This window comes from Epinephelus lanceolatus, chromosome 2, assembly GCF_041903045.1.
Source record: "Epinephelus lanceolatus isolate andai-2023 chromosome 2, ASM4190304v1, whole genome shotgun sequence".
NCBI classification, from domain to species: domain Eukaryota; kingdom Metazoa; phylum Chordata; class Actinopteri; order Perciformes; family Serranidae; genus Epinephelus; species Epinephelus lanceolatus.
The window spans coordinates 38907872-38921301 of NC_135735.1; the positions used below are offsets into that span (position 1 = coordinate 38907872).

The window sequence follows — 13430 nt, forward strand, 5'->3', positions numbered from 1 at the left end:
ATTACAGTAATAACATCACAGTGACAACATGAAGTTCCCCCTATGCCAATAGCAATAGAAAATCTTCTGTCTGCCTGGCTAAGTGCAGGAAGCATATTTGGCAACGAGCATGAAAATAATCTACAACCTAACATTTATCTAAACTCTGCCCCTTATTCGACACAATGAGGTTACCACTGAAACAAGTCGCAGAATATGCAGGGAGGGGTCTGCGAATCCTAAATGGTTGGCACATTCTTATGTTCCCCAGAGACTCAAAACAGAGCTTTGCAGAAACTTGAGACGGGTGGCTTTATTTTCCTCCGATGCTGACCCCATGGTCTACTAGGGGCTTGGACATGAGTAAGAAGAGCAGATGACCTGCACGTGTGTGTGTGTGACAGGGGATGACCATGTAGTAATATATAGGTCTGAGTGAGCGTGAGTGACTGAACGTGTGTGCAGTAAGTCAAACTGAGAACGATACTGGAATGAGTGGAAGTGTGAAGGTACTTGTGAATGATTTAGTGAGAAAAAAGAAGTGAAAGGCAATGAGTTTGCTATGGCTGCATTTACTATAAATACAAGTCACTACAAAAACTCATCTGCATTACTGCAGTAATCCTCCCATTTCCTCAACTGAATGGCATCATTTATAGGAACCCAGAACTGCACACGTCATATTGAAACACATAAATAGATATTTTTAACAATTATAGTACTCTAAAGAGCAAAGCCGCAATTTCACACAGCAAAGGCCATACATTTAGCGAGGTTATCACTTCCTAAATAGATTGATCACAAAAATGATGGATTGTGTTCTGGGTGATTTACCAGCTTGGCTGAACAATTTCAGGGGCGAGACCCTGTATCAGGTGGCAGAACCATATTGATTTTTCACAACCTGTACTAAGCACAGGACAGAGAGAAACTATGTACTGACATACACTATAATACTCTGGAAATTATATCCTGGCTCTTTAACGGGATACAGTGTTTGCATGAAATAACCAGTACACAGTTTATTCTAGGTATCTGAAGTGTTGACTATTGGTGCTTTCACTAAACATTCACTCATTCACTCATTCATGAGATTTTTGATAAATAATAAACAGTACTGTGGATATAATGACTCAGTGGGTAAAGGCAAATAGTAGAACAACAAGAATAGTCTGATAAGTTCAGAATTACATCAGTTCACTGGAATGCAGCCTTTAAAACTAGGAAAACACTTATGATATCAAGTGAAGACAATATCTCGTCTTGTATCATGATATCGATATAATATACGATATACTACCCACACCTATCACAGTCCATAATATACTGGCTAATATCCATATATATTTGCTGGCATATTACTACAGTATATAGTGGTGGGAATCACCAGAGGATCCACAATACGATATTATCACGATACTTATGTCATGATACAATATAACTGCTATTTTTAAATATGTTGCGATATGCTGAGTATCGCGATTAAATATATTGCAATATACTGCGATTTATTACCTTTTATCAACTGTAAATTATGTCCCCAAAGGAAAACTTTGTCAACATCTGCTTTATCTTATAAGATAAGTTTTTAGTCTGTTCATCTCACTTCAGCCATTTTTTGCAGTAGCAAAATGTATCTAGTGGACTGAAAAAGTAATTAATTATGTAGTTCTAGTGGGCTGCCTAAAGTTTAATTTGTATTTGTCATATTTATAATTTATATAATACAAAAACTGATACTTGGCACTGTGTGACGATACGATATTGCCTCAGAGAAATAGTATAGCTTTTTTCGCCCACCTCAAATTACTAGGTTCTTCTTATTAAAGCTCCAGTAGGCAACATTGTTTTGGTATAATTGAGTACCAATTATGCGGAGAGGGAGAGCCGAGCCTCGGGGGAATATGTGTGGGGCCGCGAGGGAGGGATGGGGAGGGCTGCTGTGCGGTGAGGGAGAGCCGTGGCTCGGGAGTATGTGCGGAGCCGCGAGGGAGGTATGGGGAGGGCTGCTGCGCGATGAGGGAGAACCGAGGCTCCCAGAGAGGGAGAAATAAAACCAAGTAGGATAAAATACTCGCGTGCTCGTCTGGTAGGAGGGGCTCAGGGCAGAGACGAACGAAACCTAACTCAGATGAGACTCAAAAATCAACCATTTTCAGGCTTTCTACCTACTGCAGCTTTAATGAGCACATAAAATGCACAGAATGAAAAATAAAGTCTCAATATGATGATATTCAGGTGCATGTTAAGGTAATGAGCATGGAGCAGAAAAATAAAAGGAGACTGCTGTTGTGCTTTACAAGTGTGTTTCATTGTGACCAATGTTTATGTCAAACTGAAAGAGACTGCTGCCTTTCCTGCTGCAAGGAAAGATGCCCACTAGATAATAAATAACAGTATTAAATGGTCACCACAACATACTACATCTGTATCATATTAATGTTTTAAAGTCTTCAATTACCTGGCTACATCAGAATGAACGGTGAAGATGGGTTAGAAGAGAGCACAGGCATGTGAACTATTGCATTCACTGCACATCAAGTTGTTTGTACACGAGAATAATATGCTACTTAAAAGTTAATGTCCAGTCCCTACTTATGCATGCATGACAACCAGGTGCCATTGGCCCACATGTTGAGTGAGACTAGCTGGTGGACACTGTTTGCTAAAGTGGACCCCAGTAAGATAAGTTGCTGTGTTGGTAACAGCTAATGGTTATTCAAATAACTGATCATAAGTATTGATTCTCAGGTACTGGTGAAGAATATGATATCAGCTTACCCGGTGCCAGCAAAGCATCTTTATTTACATTTTAGCTGCAACCTTTATACAACAAGAAGATATAAACCATTTCCCTAAATGTTGAACACTTCAAGCACAGATTAAAGTGTACTTTGGGCCACAGTACCATGATGACAGGGATGAAACAGTTACCGGTTTCATGATAATACATGGTAAAATGATTTGTATTACTGCTTCGAAATTTAATAATCATTAAAAACCATGTTTGATTACTGTACTTTGAAAAAGTCAGAGTAAATACTATCCAGCATCAACCAAAGTAAGCAACAGTTTCTCAGATGCAGGCGCAGCGATGTGGGTTTGTTGTGTCAAATTCTCTTGTTTACAGAGTGGGCATGCAGCAGGCAAACCCAGTGACGCTACTGGTCTTTGTCCTCATCAGGGACACAAAAACAGGTTATCTTTACTGGTAATGCACATTTGATGTGTGTCATATGTTTACATAAGGTATTGGCTATTATTATTTTAATGTTTATGCAAACAAAAAAGTGCTGCTGGCTTTATATGTGGTAAATATCAATTTTTTGTGGTGAAATTATCTCAGTGTTTGTATTGCTACTTTTGGACATTTTCAGCACCAGTTTGACAACACCATGATAATACTGATAATCACTACAATCAAGATGAAATTTTCATACCGTTTCATCTCCAATGACCACAGTCTCGTTCTGCTAGGATTTCCCTGTATGATAAAATGGCAAAAAATTATAACATAAAGAATTACCCATCTCCACTTCTCTAAATCCATCATTCTGTATCTATTTATGTATCCATCTACCTCTCAGTAAGTCATGGGGCACATCAGCTGGTGCATGAGAAACATGCCCAGATGTAGGCCACAGTCAACAAAAACATCTCTACCTTAACAGGTTTAATCTCTCATTTGAAAACAGGAAAAAATATTTGCTTTTATTAAAACGATAGCCAGACGGGAATTCCACACAAAGAAAAGATCAAGTAAAATCTTCCTTAATTAGAGAAGCCTGTATTAGAATAGACCTCATTTGGGTCACTTTATTTTTCAGCACTCTCTGTGACATCATTAAAGTGGAAGCATTTGTGTTTATCTTTGAAGTGCATGGGATGACTCAATTTCACAAAAACTACTTGGGAGTGCATGGAGCGGCAGATGAAAGAGGAAGTACTGGAGCCTCCCTGCTGAGCTAGGATTCATTGTCATTATCATCATCATCGTCATCAGTGATTCATCCTGTATTCTTTGTAGGACATTCACAATACTGGCAGCAGAGTTTAATGTCTATAAATGAAGACAAGCCATCAACTTTATGCTGACTGCATCACTTCCTCTTTATCTCCACACATTAGCCTGAATATGATGGACCTTAGTGAACCAGGATACTTAGTGTCGCTATGTGCAGGCTAACAAAGAGTGATCAGCCAGTGGAGGGAAGCAACACAAGCCCCACATATAAATGACATGTGGGCAGGGGTTTTTGGTGCAATCCACTTCCTGCTTGACTTAGGAACACTCAAGAGAGGAAGTGTCCAGCTAATTCCCTTGGCCGAAATTTCTCCTTTTGCTCATTAATTCAAATCAGGTGCCGCAGAACCCAAAAATGCAGAGTGATGTCATGCTGCTGATCCGTCACTTAAATAACAGACCATTGTGTCGTGCTGGTTGGCACCCTGGACTATCTCTGGGTATATGAGGAGGGACCCAAAGGCCATATTAAAGCTGGTGACCTGGTAGTTTTGCTTGATGTATGTCTCGGAGCTGAGAAATTCTTCACAATGGCGTTTCTAAATTATCACCTCAGGTAGAAAATCATTATGTGGATAATAAAACATTTCAGCTGCAGGTTACAGGAGCTGGTGGAGGTCATCTGGGCTGTCATGTGACTGATGAGGCTACTTATATGATACCATTAGCTCTTAAATGTAGTGAGCACAAAAACAAAGATTAATAGTGCTGCAACATTTGCACTGCGTTTAAAATGCAAATGTTTTTCTATGATGTCCATATACCTTTTAACACAACCACAGGCTGAGAGGCAACACATGGACAGTGCAAAGAGAAAAAAAGAAACAATAAGCTATGACTTTTCTGAATTGGCATATTCTAGAAATACTAAAACTTTGAATTATCATTATCTCTATGAGAAACAGTTCCCAGTGGGAAATCTCCAGAGGCCGTGGGCGTAGTGAAAGACTGGGCATGTGTCAGGCCTGTGGCTCAACTCATTGCCTACATTGTGCAGCTCGCCAGCAGGCGTGGCAGTAGAAGCCTCCCGGCCTTCAAGGAGCTGCCTGACTGACCGGCCGCTGCCCAGATGGAGAGGCCTCGCTGAGTTTGCACGCAAGATGGCAGCCACAATGCCACTATTCTACTGGGCAGCATGATCACTAGGAAGGAGGGTGGGGGGTGGGTGGGGGCGCCTCTATCACAGCTCAGCAGGTGCTGAACAGAGAAGATGGGAGTCAGCAGTGGGAAAAAGTAGAACCACTGATGATTTTGTTTTTTTGTTTCTCGGGTGCTGATTTTTTTTTTTTTAGACAGCCTGGCACTGTTTATATAGCACCTTCAGTCAATTCTACATTAACATTAAATGTGATAGCTTGATGTACTGTTATACTGCTGAAAGCTGGCGTTTTCCATCCATGTATTTAAGGAGGAAAAAAAGGATTTAAAGCCCCCGTGCAGCAATGTGTCAGTGAAATACTCATAACTGACTTGATCTCTTGATGCTTCACAAGGCAACACTTGTATCGCACTGTAAGACAGTGGTTCCAAACTGTGGGGACGTGGTCCAAAATTGGGTCGCGGGTCCATTCTGGATGGACCACAAGTGACTTGCGAACTCATCAGTTTAATAAAAAACACACTTTATTTAAAAGTACAGCAAATGAGAATGAACAGCTACTCAACAGAGACTGCAAACTAGCTTGATACATGGCTAAACACAAGTATGACGCTAAAAATATTAAACTGTGTGGGCCTCTAATGTCCAAGGAAAAATCTGGACCCCATAGCTGGACCAGTTGGGAACCACTGCTGAAGAGACTTAAATATTATCATGGCAAAAAAATAACCTACAGACTGTGTTGAAATGGCAGATGTAGGTTTCAAGGCAGACACAGGGGACATGTGGCCCCTGGTTAGAGCTGAAACATTGGTTGATTAATAGATCGGTTGACTGACAAAAAACTAATCTGCAACTATTTTGATTATGGATTCATCATTTAAGTTGTTTTTAAAGCCAAAAAAAAACCCCTGAAAATTTTACTTACTTTAACATGAATATTTGCTGCTTTTTAATCAGCCCTTTGTGGCAGTAAATTGAATATCTTTGGCTTTTGGACTCTTAGTTGAACAAATATCAAAAACCACTAATTGATTCATTGGGATTATAATCAGCAGATTAATTGATAATTCAAATAACCATTAATTTGTGCCCTAATAGGAACACATATGTGAATGAGTATGTATGCTTCACACACAACTGTAAACAGTATTGTGATGTGATACACCTTTTCTGTCTCTACACATTTAAAAAGAGGAAGAACTGCAGGTGCAGTGCAGATCCGGTGCCAGTTTCACTCTCTATCACTCTTCCTAAACAAGTGGACCGTGGCACCGCTCGCCACTTTGCATCTGACAATGTCTACAATAAACCTGCATAACTCAGACTGTGCACATACTTTATCAGACACAATAAAATACATCCCGGTGTGCACTGTGTGTATTTGGGTAGAAAAGACTTGTACTGACACACACTATACCAGGCTGCCGAAATGCAGACAGCCATGAAGTAAATGATGTTGGATGCATCTATGCAGAGTGATGTAGCCTACTGTGCAGAGTATGTCTTGCACCATCTGTGATGTCCTGTTGCTCACGAGTGTCAGTATACTGTTAAGCTCTGCACCAGAGTCACCAAGATAAATCCCTCCTCTGCTATTGCACTTGCTGATTAAAGAGACAGCGGACATTGGAGAGAAGAGGCTGGAGGGGGAGAACGTACTAAACGCGGCCATTGTGTTGAGGTCAGCAGGGCCTTGGACAGGCTTCAAATGTGCAATGAGATGGTCAGTGTACAGACAGAGGAGCCATTACTTCCCTGCTGAGCACATAAGACAGGCTCAGAGCTTAACATAAGACAGTAACACAGCTCAGCTCCTCGCAGCTTTAAGGATTGAACAGACAACGATTTTTTCCCCTCATCATAACTCATTAGTAAAAAGAAGAGGCCACTGGCCGACATGCAGCTGGGCCTGCAGATATGTCCTGTCACCTTTAGTCCTTGTCAAGCTGCACCTCAATTAGACTACGACGATCTAGCCGTCAGTCAGTCAGTGTGATGGAGAGAGAGCTATCGACGAAGAGAAGATAGGGAATGGAAGAACTTAGGGTGGTCGAAGATTCAATCTGTGAGTCTACCGCTCACTAGATGGGTCTGACTTCACAGATGGAGAGTTGTACAGTCTCACTATTTAGACCAGGGCTGAGTCATGCTGAGTTTAGAGTGACTGGTATCTCACACAGGGTGCTGAAATAAAACAGTTAGTGCTTAAACTGACTCCAGTTCTTGCACCAAAATAAAAAGGCATTCATTGCATCTACTCCCAGCACAGACACTTGAGGCATTATGTTGAACACCCTAGCATACCAGCAGCAGGTTAGGCCTGACAGACGCAGCATATGGATTCTTAACATGTTGCAGGTTGGTTCAACAGATTCCTCTGGGGATAATGAATGCCAAGCCCTCACACACCCACCTTGCTCCAACCAATCTTGATAACACATTTCTCTAATAGAGAGCCCAAAGCCATCATGCTCCCTCATCAGCACTCCACACTCACTGCAATCAGCAGTTGAGACAGGTGGGCATCAATATGAGGTAACAACTATCCAGTGGCGAAGAAACAAACAACTGATAACTACTCTGATAGATGTTTTTTTTGAACCACTATTTTTTAGACCATTACATAAAATTACTGCAATATTAATGATAAATTAGTGACGAACAAACAAACAAATTGTCTATACCTATCAAATTTGACAGTCCACTTGCCGGATTATTATTATTAGGCAACATGATCTGGAGGGGTAATGTTTTAGATTTTGAGCAGTAACATGTAAGGATAACAGGCGCAGGCACTCAGATAATACTGTAATCGCAAGATTTGTTCCCTGAAAACAACACAGGAGTATGACTGCAAGCGATAAGATGCAAAGATAGCGCTACAATGGAGAGCAGTAGGGCCATTCTTCACCTAAAGTACACGGGAACACCATGTAACAATGCACTACAGACACTACATCACTTTTGTCAGTCATGCCACAGCTTGCAGAGGTATGCACATTTGAGCATTTCAGTCACAGTTACCTCGAATTACTGAGTGAGGAACTAACGTACACAGCCAAAGCTTCAGGGATGACAGACTTCAGTGCTGCTTTGACTCATGAAATCCCAACATTTAACAATAACACAATTTATTGTTAATGTATTTCATGTTCTTTAACCAGAGCGAACACTGATGCTGAAGTGTCCTTGAGCAGGACCCTGGAGCTCTACCAGCTCCGGGACAGTGTTCAGTATCTTAACCTGACCTTTGACCTCCCTGTGGAAGGGTGCAGCAACATCTCAGTGGGGTAAACAGTATGATCACAACTGTGTTTTTACCCCAGTTAGCTGCTGTCATTATAAACAGGACAACTCTGCTTAATCACTTCTCCACAAGTATATACAGTAACGTATTTCAAACAAAGACAAATGCTAAAGAATGTATTCATGGAAGACACATTATATTAAAACAATATCAGTGGAAAGATAGGATCAGTGTTTCCTCAATGCAAGGGGCTGAACCTCAGCTCCAGCCCCCCTGTTTAGTGCAGCGCGGAGGTGGCTAAAATGACTGGGTCCATTATCGGACGGATTCATTCTTCCATGCTCCTCGTCCGCATTTCCCAGCAAAATACAAAACAATACTAAAAGGTAGGAGCACAGGACTGGTATAAGTTTGATATGCACATGGTTTTATTCCAACAATACTATAACTGTCCCTCTACTCTCAGTAAAACATTTTTCCACAAATCCAGGACGGCGCATCCGCCTGTAACACAATGCTGCATGGTTCCCTGTTTAACGGACTCCCATCTTTATCTGTGGGCTTCCGTACAGTGCTGGACCACAGTGTGTCAACAAATTAACTGTGGAAGACAGTGATTGGTAAAGGTCAAAACCGCAAAGCCAACTGCGACCAAGGCGTCCGATTATGGAACCAGGGGAGAGGAAGGTGGGTGACTCGGAGGTTTTGGGCACCGCCACAAAATCGCCCCCGACAAGAACATGACTGCAGGTAATGAGTTAAAAACACAAACGTTGTTGAGCTGTTACCTGTTTTGTTTTTGTTAATGCGTTTGCTGCTCTACTGTCAAACCCAATGAATGTATAGGGGATAGACTGGACGTTTACAATCTGTTTAGACCTAGCATAAATAGTGTCCGATAATGGGTCTCGTGACGTTACAGTGTATATTAACTAGCAGCTAAGGCTAACAGGTTTAACGTTAGCTCCCTGTACCCGTTCAAAGCCGTTAGCCAACATGAAGCAAACCCCGGATAAATACAGGCTACAAAGCCCAAAAATGACATTCCCCTGTGCTGTCCCGAAGCTTCCCGAGCTAAAAAAACGTTGCAGCGGCAGCAGCAACACAACGAGACAAAACAGTGACTGCGCTGTGGGCAACTCACCCCAAAGATACCACTGTAGTGTCGACCAGATGTTGCTGCAAATTAGCGATGAAGGCCCATTAGGATGACTCCTGCGGTCGCGGGGCATCCAGGTTTAGCGGCGGTAAGATAAGACAATCCCAAACGTGGCTTTGCTTTGACGCTCGTCCGTTCCCTGTCTGCATATGTGTGTATGTTTGCGTGTGTGTGGCGGAGCTCTGTGAGGCCTGCTGCTGGAGGAAATGGTCTCCGCCGCTCCGTCAACACAACGCGCATGCGCGGAAGAGCAGCAGAGCCACGGGGCGAGCGGTCTGTGAGCACAACCGTGTGGCCAACAGGTGAGGCTGTCAACTGATGGCTGACTTGTTACTGTTACTGTTACTGTGGGAGGGAGATCTCCCCTGAGCTGTCTGCATGCTTATATTATGGTATGCAGTGGTACAGGATGTATGTACGCTGTGAGATACCGGTACATCTTGTACTAGGGTGAAGTCAGGTCATTTTAGACATCAGGTAAAATGGGATTAATAAGGTTTTACATTGTGGGCTCTTTAAATATTGCCAGCTCATCACCACACATGCTATTGCATTGTTAATACAAATGCGTTTTACATTAAAAACAATCATTTTAATTGGTCTTAGATAATTAGTGTGGACACACTAAGGATTTAAAAATCCACTGGTCCCAGAACTTGCAAGGAAAGCCACGTGGCATGCTGCTGATAAAACATGAAGGTTATAACAACAAAAAAGGTTGTGGAATGTTGCATTTTATTAAATGTGTGACAAGTAATCAAAACATTTTCGCAATAAACTGTACTTTTTATGGAAAGGGGTTTTGGGTGAGCACTTAAAGCATTCAGATAAAATGGGATGAGAAATATGAGTGAAAATGGAGCATTTTCTGAAGTGAAACCAGCTTGTTTTAGGCTACAAGGCGCCATAAAATCATGACTTACCATAAAATCTCAATTCATAGCCCGGGCGATCACTTGCTCAAATCACTGAAGTCAACAGGCTTATATAGGGACAGGCCTTTAGTCCTTTTCACACAAAACTGTTGCTCAGCAAAGATGGGAAATATGATCAAATTGTTTATATAAATCAGTATGAATATTACTTGTATAAAAATTAGGCTTTAAATAACATATCTATGGATATTTTCACGTTCTAGCAATATATTTTCATGTTAAACCGTGATGACTTACATTGTAAAAACGTGAAAAGTTTCATGTTATAAGTTATAACGTGATCATTTATATTGTGAGAGCATGAAAAGTTTCATGTTATAACAATATAGTTTCATGTTATCCGTGTTTTGGGCCATGTTGATGCCTGTTCATTGCAAATAGCCAGGTGTCAAATCACAACCGGAGTTTATGGGTGCACCTCCTCCTGAGACCAAATATTGCATCATAATGTGGAACTTTTAATGCCCTAACAATATAAATCATCATGTTATAACATGAAACTTTTCACGTTTTTACAATAAGTTATCACATTTTAATATGAAAATATGTTGTTATAACGTGAAAAACTTCTTGTTAGAACAATAAACTTTTCACGTTATAAGGTAATACTGACTCATTATTTTTTTCCTGGTGTGGCAGCAATATGATTCCATACATATCAATTATGTGTTATGTTATGACACTTGTTTCACAGCACCCGAGGATAACGGCACCCAACATACTGACACAACACCACTTTATCCTGTTAAAACAATATTCATAACTTGGATTCATTTTTATGAAAAACACTTTTGATTCTTTTGATCAGTGGACCCTTACGGACTAAAGGAATATGAATAACTCATTGGGTAGAAACATATTCATTCGTCATGCTGGTAAATTTGAGTGAATTATGCTCTTCTCTGGTGCTCATGGGTTCAATAAAATGAACTGAACTAACAATGTGTCGCATCTCCATACAGACAAAAGTTTAAAAGATTATATTTGTATGTGCAATCTAAACAGCTATCTTATGCTAGCTCAAGTGGGTAGTCAACAATCCATCTTTATACATCCAAAGAACTAATTAAAAGACCTGCTTTGCAACTAGACCAGGCGTCTAATTGAGACAGGCCTTTATTTGTCAAAATGTGTTGTCACTCTAGGTTAGTAAAAGGGACTAGGCTTTTAATTGGGACTAGGCTTTTAATTGAAGTTTTATGGTATGCTATTGTGTGCCATTTATAGTATTTTTGTCACTAAAATATTTTTTAAAGATGATGCGGTGAGTCCATGTCAGCCACAATAGTCCAGAAATAAACATCATTGTTACACACGCGTAAGCACACACATGCGTGTCCATTGTAGACAATATGGCACCAGGAAAACAGGCAGCAAAAGAACAGGGAATGCATGGCAGAAAAGTTGGACAATGTTTTGTAATGAATAGTAAAGTTACAACAGTGATTTAATGAATTTATGACCAAACTAGAGCCTATCCTATGCAGCTGACATTTAGGCGAGAGGCAGGGTACACCCTGGACAGGTTGCCAGACTATCACAGGGCTGACACATAGAGACATTAATGATTTAACTGATAAATTAATTTAACCATTTGAAAACAAACAAACATGACTGTCCCATTTTTCCAGCTGTCCCATTTTACCTGAACTTGTCATTGGAGTGAGTTAGGGGTTCCCGATGTGTTTGAATGTCCAAAGTCTCTGAAGTATTTTACCTGGCAAAATATTTCCGTTATAGAAATATAGCAGAGAACCATAACAAGTTCTCAAAGTCACGCTCAAGGTAGTCTTCAGAGTTTTCGGTGGTTTACTTGGTAAACCAAAAAGTGTCCCAAATCTCCTGACTTCACCCTACTGTATTCAGGCCAATGATAATTCAGTGCAGTATGTTCAAACTGGACTCCCACAGGTGTTTTTGATTGACAATTTAACTGATAATTGATGTGACCAGTGTTGTTTAAGTATTTCATGCGGTAATTAAAAACAGCTGTGTAGTAGCAGTAGAATAAACTACTGTTACAAAAGACAGCCTCTCTGTCCTGTTACACACTAAACATTTTACAGGTATGTAGATAAGTCCCTTAGGGGCCCCATATTTATTTGTTTTGTAAAAAAAAATTCAAAATTTGGCAGTGTCATTCATTTCATTCGTTTCATGCTGACCATTCCTAAATAAATTTATGTTTAACTAATCATACAGCCCTGGAAGAGGAACCCCTAAATGAAATGCAGTCGGAATTGATGTCATTAGTTACACCTATGCTTATCATGCTGTATGTTAAAATATCTACTGTTAAAAAGGTAAACTGGCAAAACAATCAGTTTGCTGTCAGGTTTATTAGGGCCACTGACATAGATGAATGTCACTGGAAGCGCCGGGGAACATAACGCTGCAGACATCCAGACTTAATGGCCCAATGCCATGGTTTACTGGGAATAGTACATAGTCATTGTTAATGTTAACACCTGTGGTTTTTCTGCTATCACAAATACATGTCTGCTGTTTAAAATCCTATTGCAATGTGTAACTGAACTTTATTATAACTTAATTGCAGTAATATAAGTTTTTATATGTACTTCAGTAAAAATAGTCACTGCCAAAAACAGACTCCACCACAAGTAGTCTTATGGTAGTATTATGAAATGATGTACGTAAGTTGCATAAGCAGAGTAACTCACCATGCGTAATGGCCTCTTTAGCGCCACTGGATAACTCTCTGATGCATTCATGTGTGATTAGCATTAGCATGAATGTTGCAGCTGGTCAAGATGGAGCTAATTCTATCTGCTGTACTTGAATCCATAACACATCATGTTTTATAAACTGATCATACAGCCTGTTTGTTATTTAAATCGTCATACCAAAGTAGTAACAATTATAGCAGTCAAAAAATAGAGTCAAATACAGTTTGAGAACATTAGATGAAATACAAAAGTACAGTGAGTGGCTCAAAACTGCACTAAGTGTAGTAATCGAAGTGT

General features: G+C 40.4%; 1 protein-coding gene across 1 annotated transcript in view; it reads right to left on the reverse strand.

Moving 5' to 3' along the window:
* cskl (c-src tyrosine kinase-like) overlaps positions 1–9749 on the reverse strand; it is a 53883-nt gene extending 44134 nt beyond the window's left edge. The window contains exon 1 of the mRNA XM_033628456.2: positions 9497–9749. The gene's annotated coding sequence lies outside the window, so the exon portion shown is untranslated. The remainder of the gene's footprint in view (positions 1–9496) is intronic.
* Between the last annotated feature and the right edge of the window lie 3681 nt (positions 9750–13430).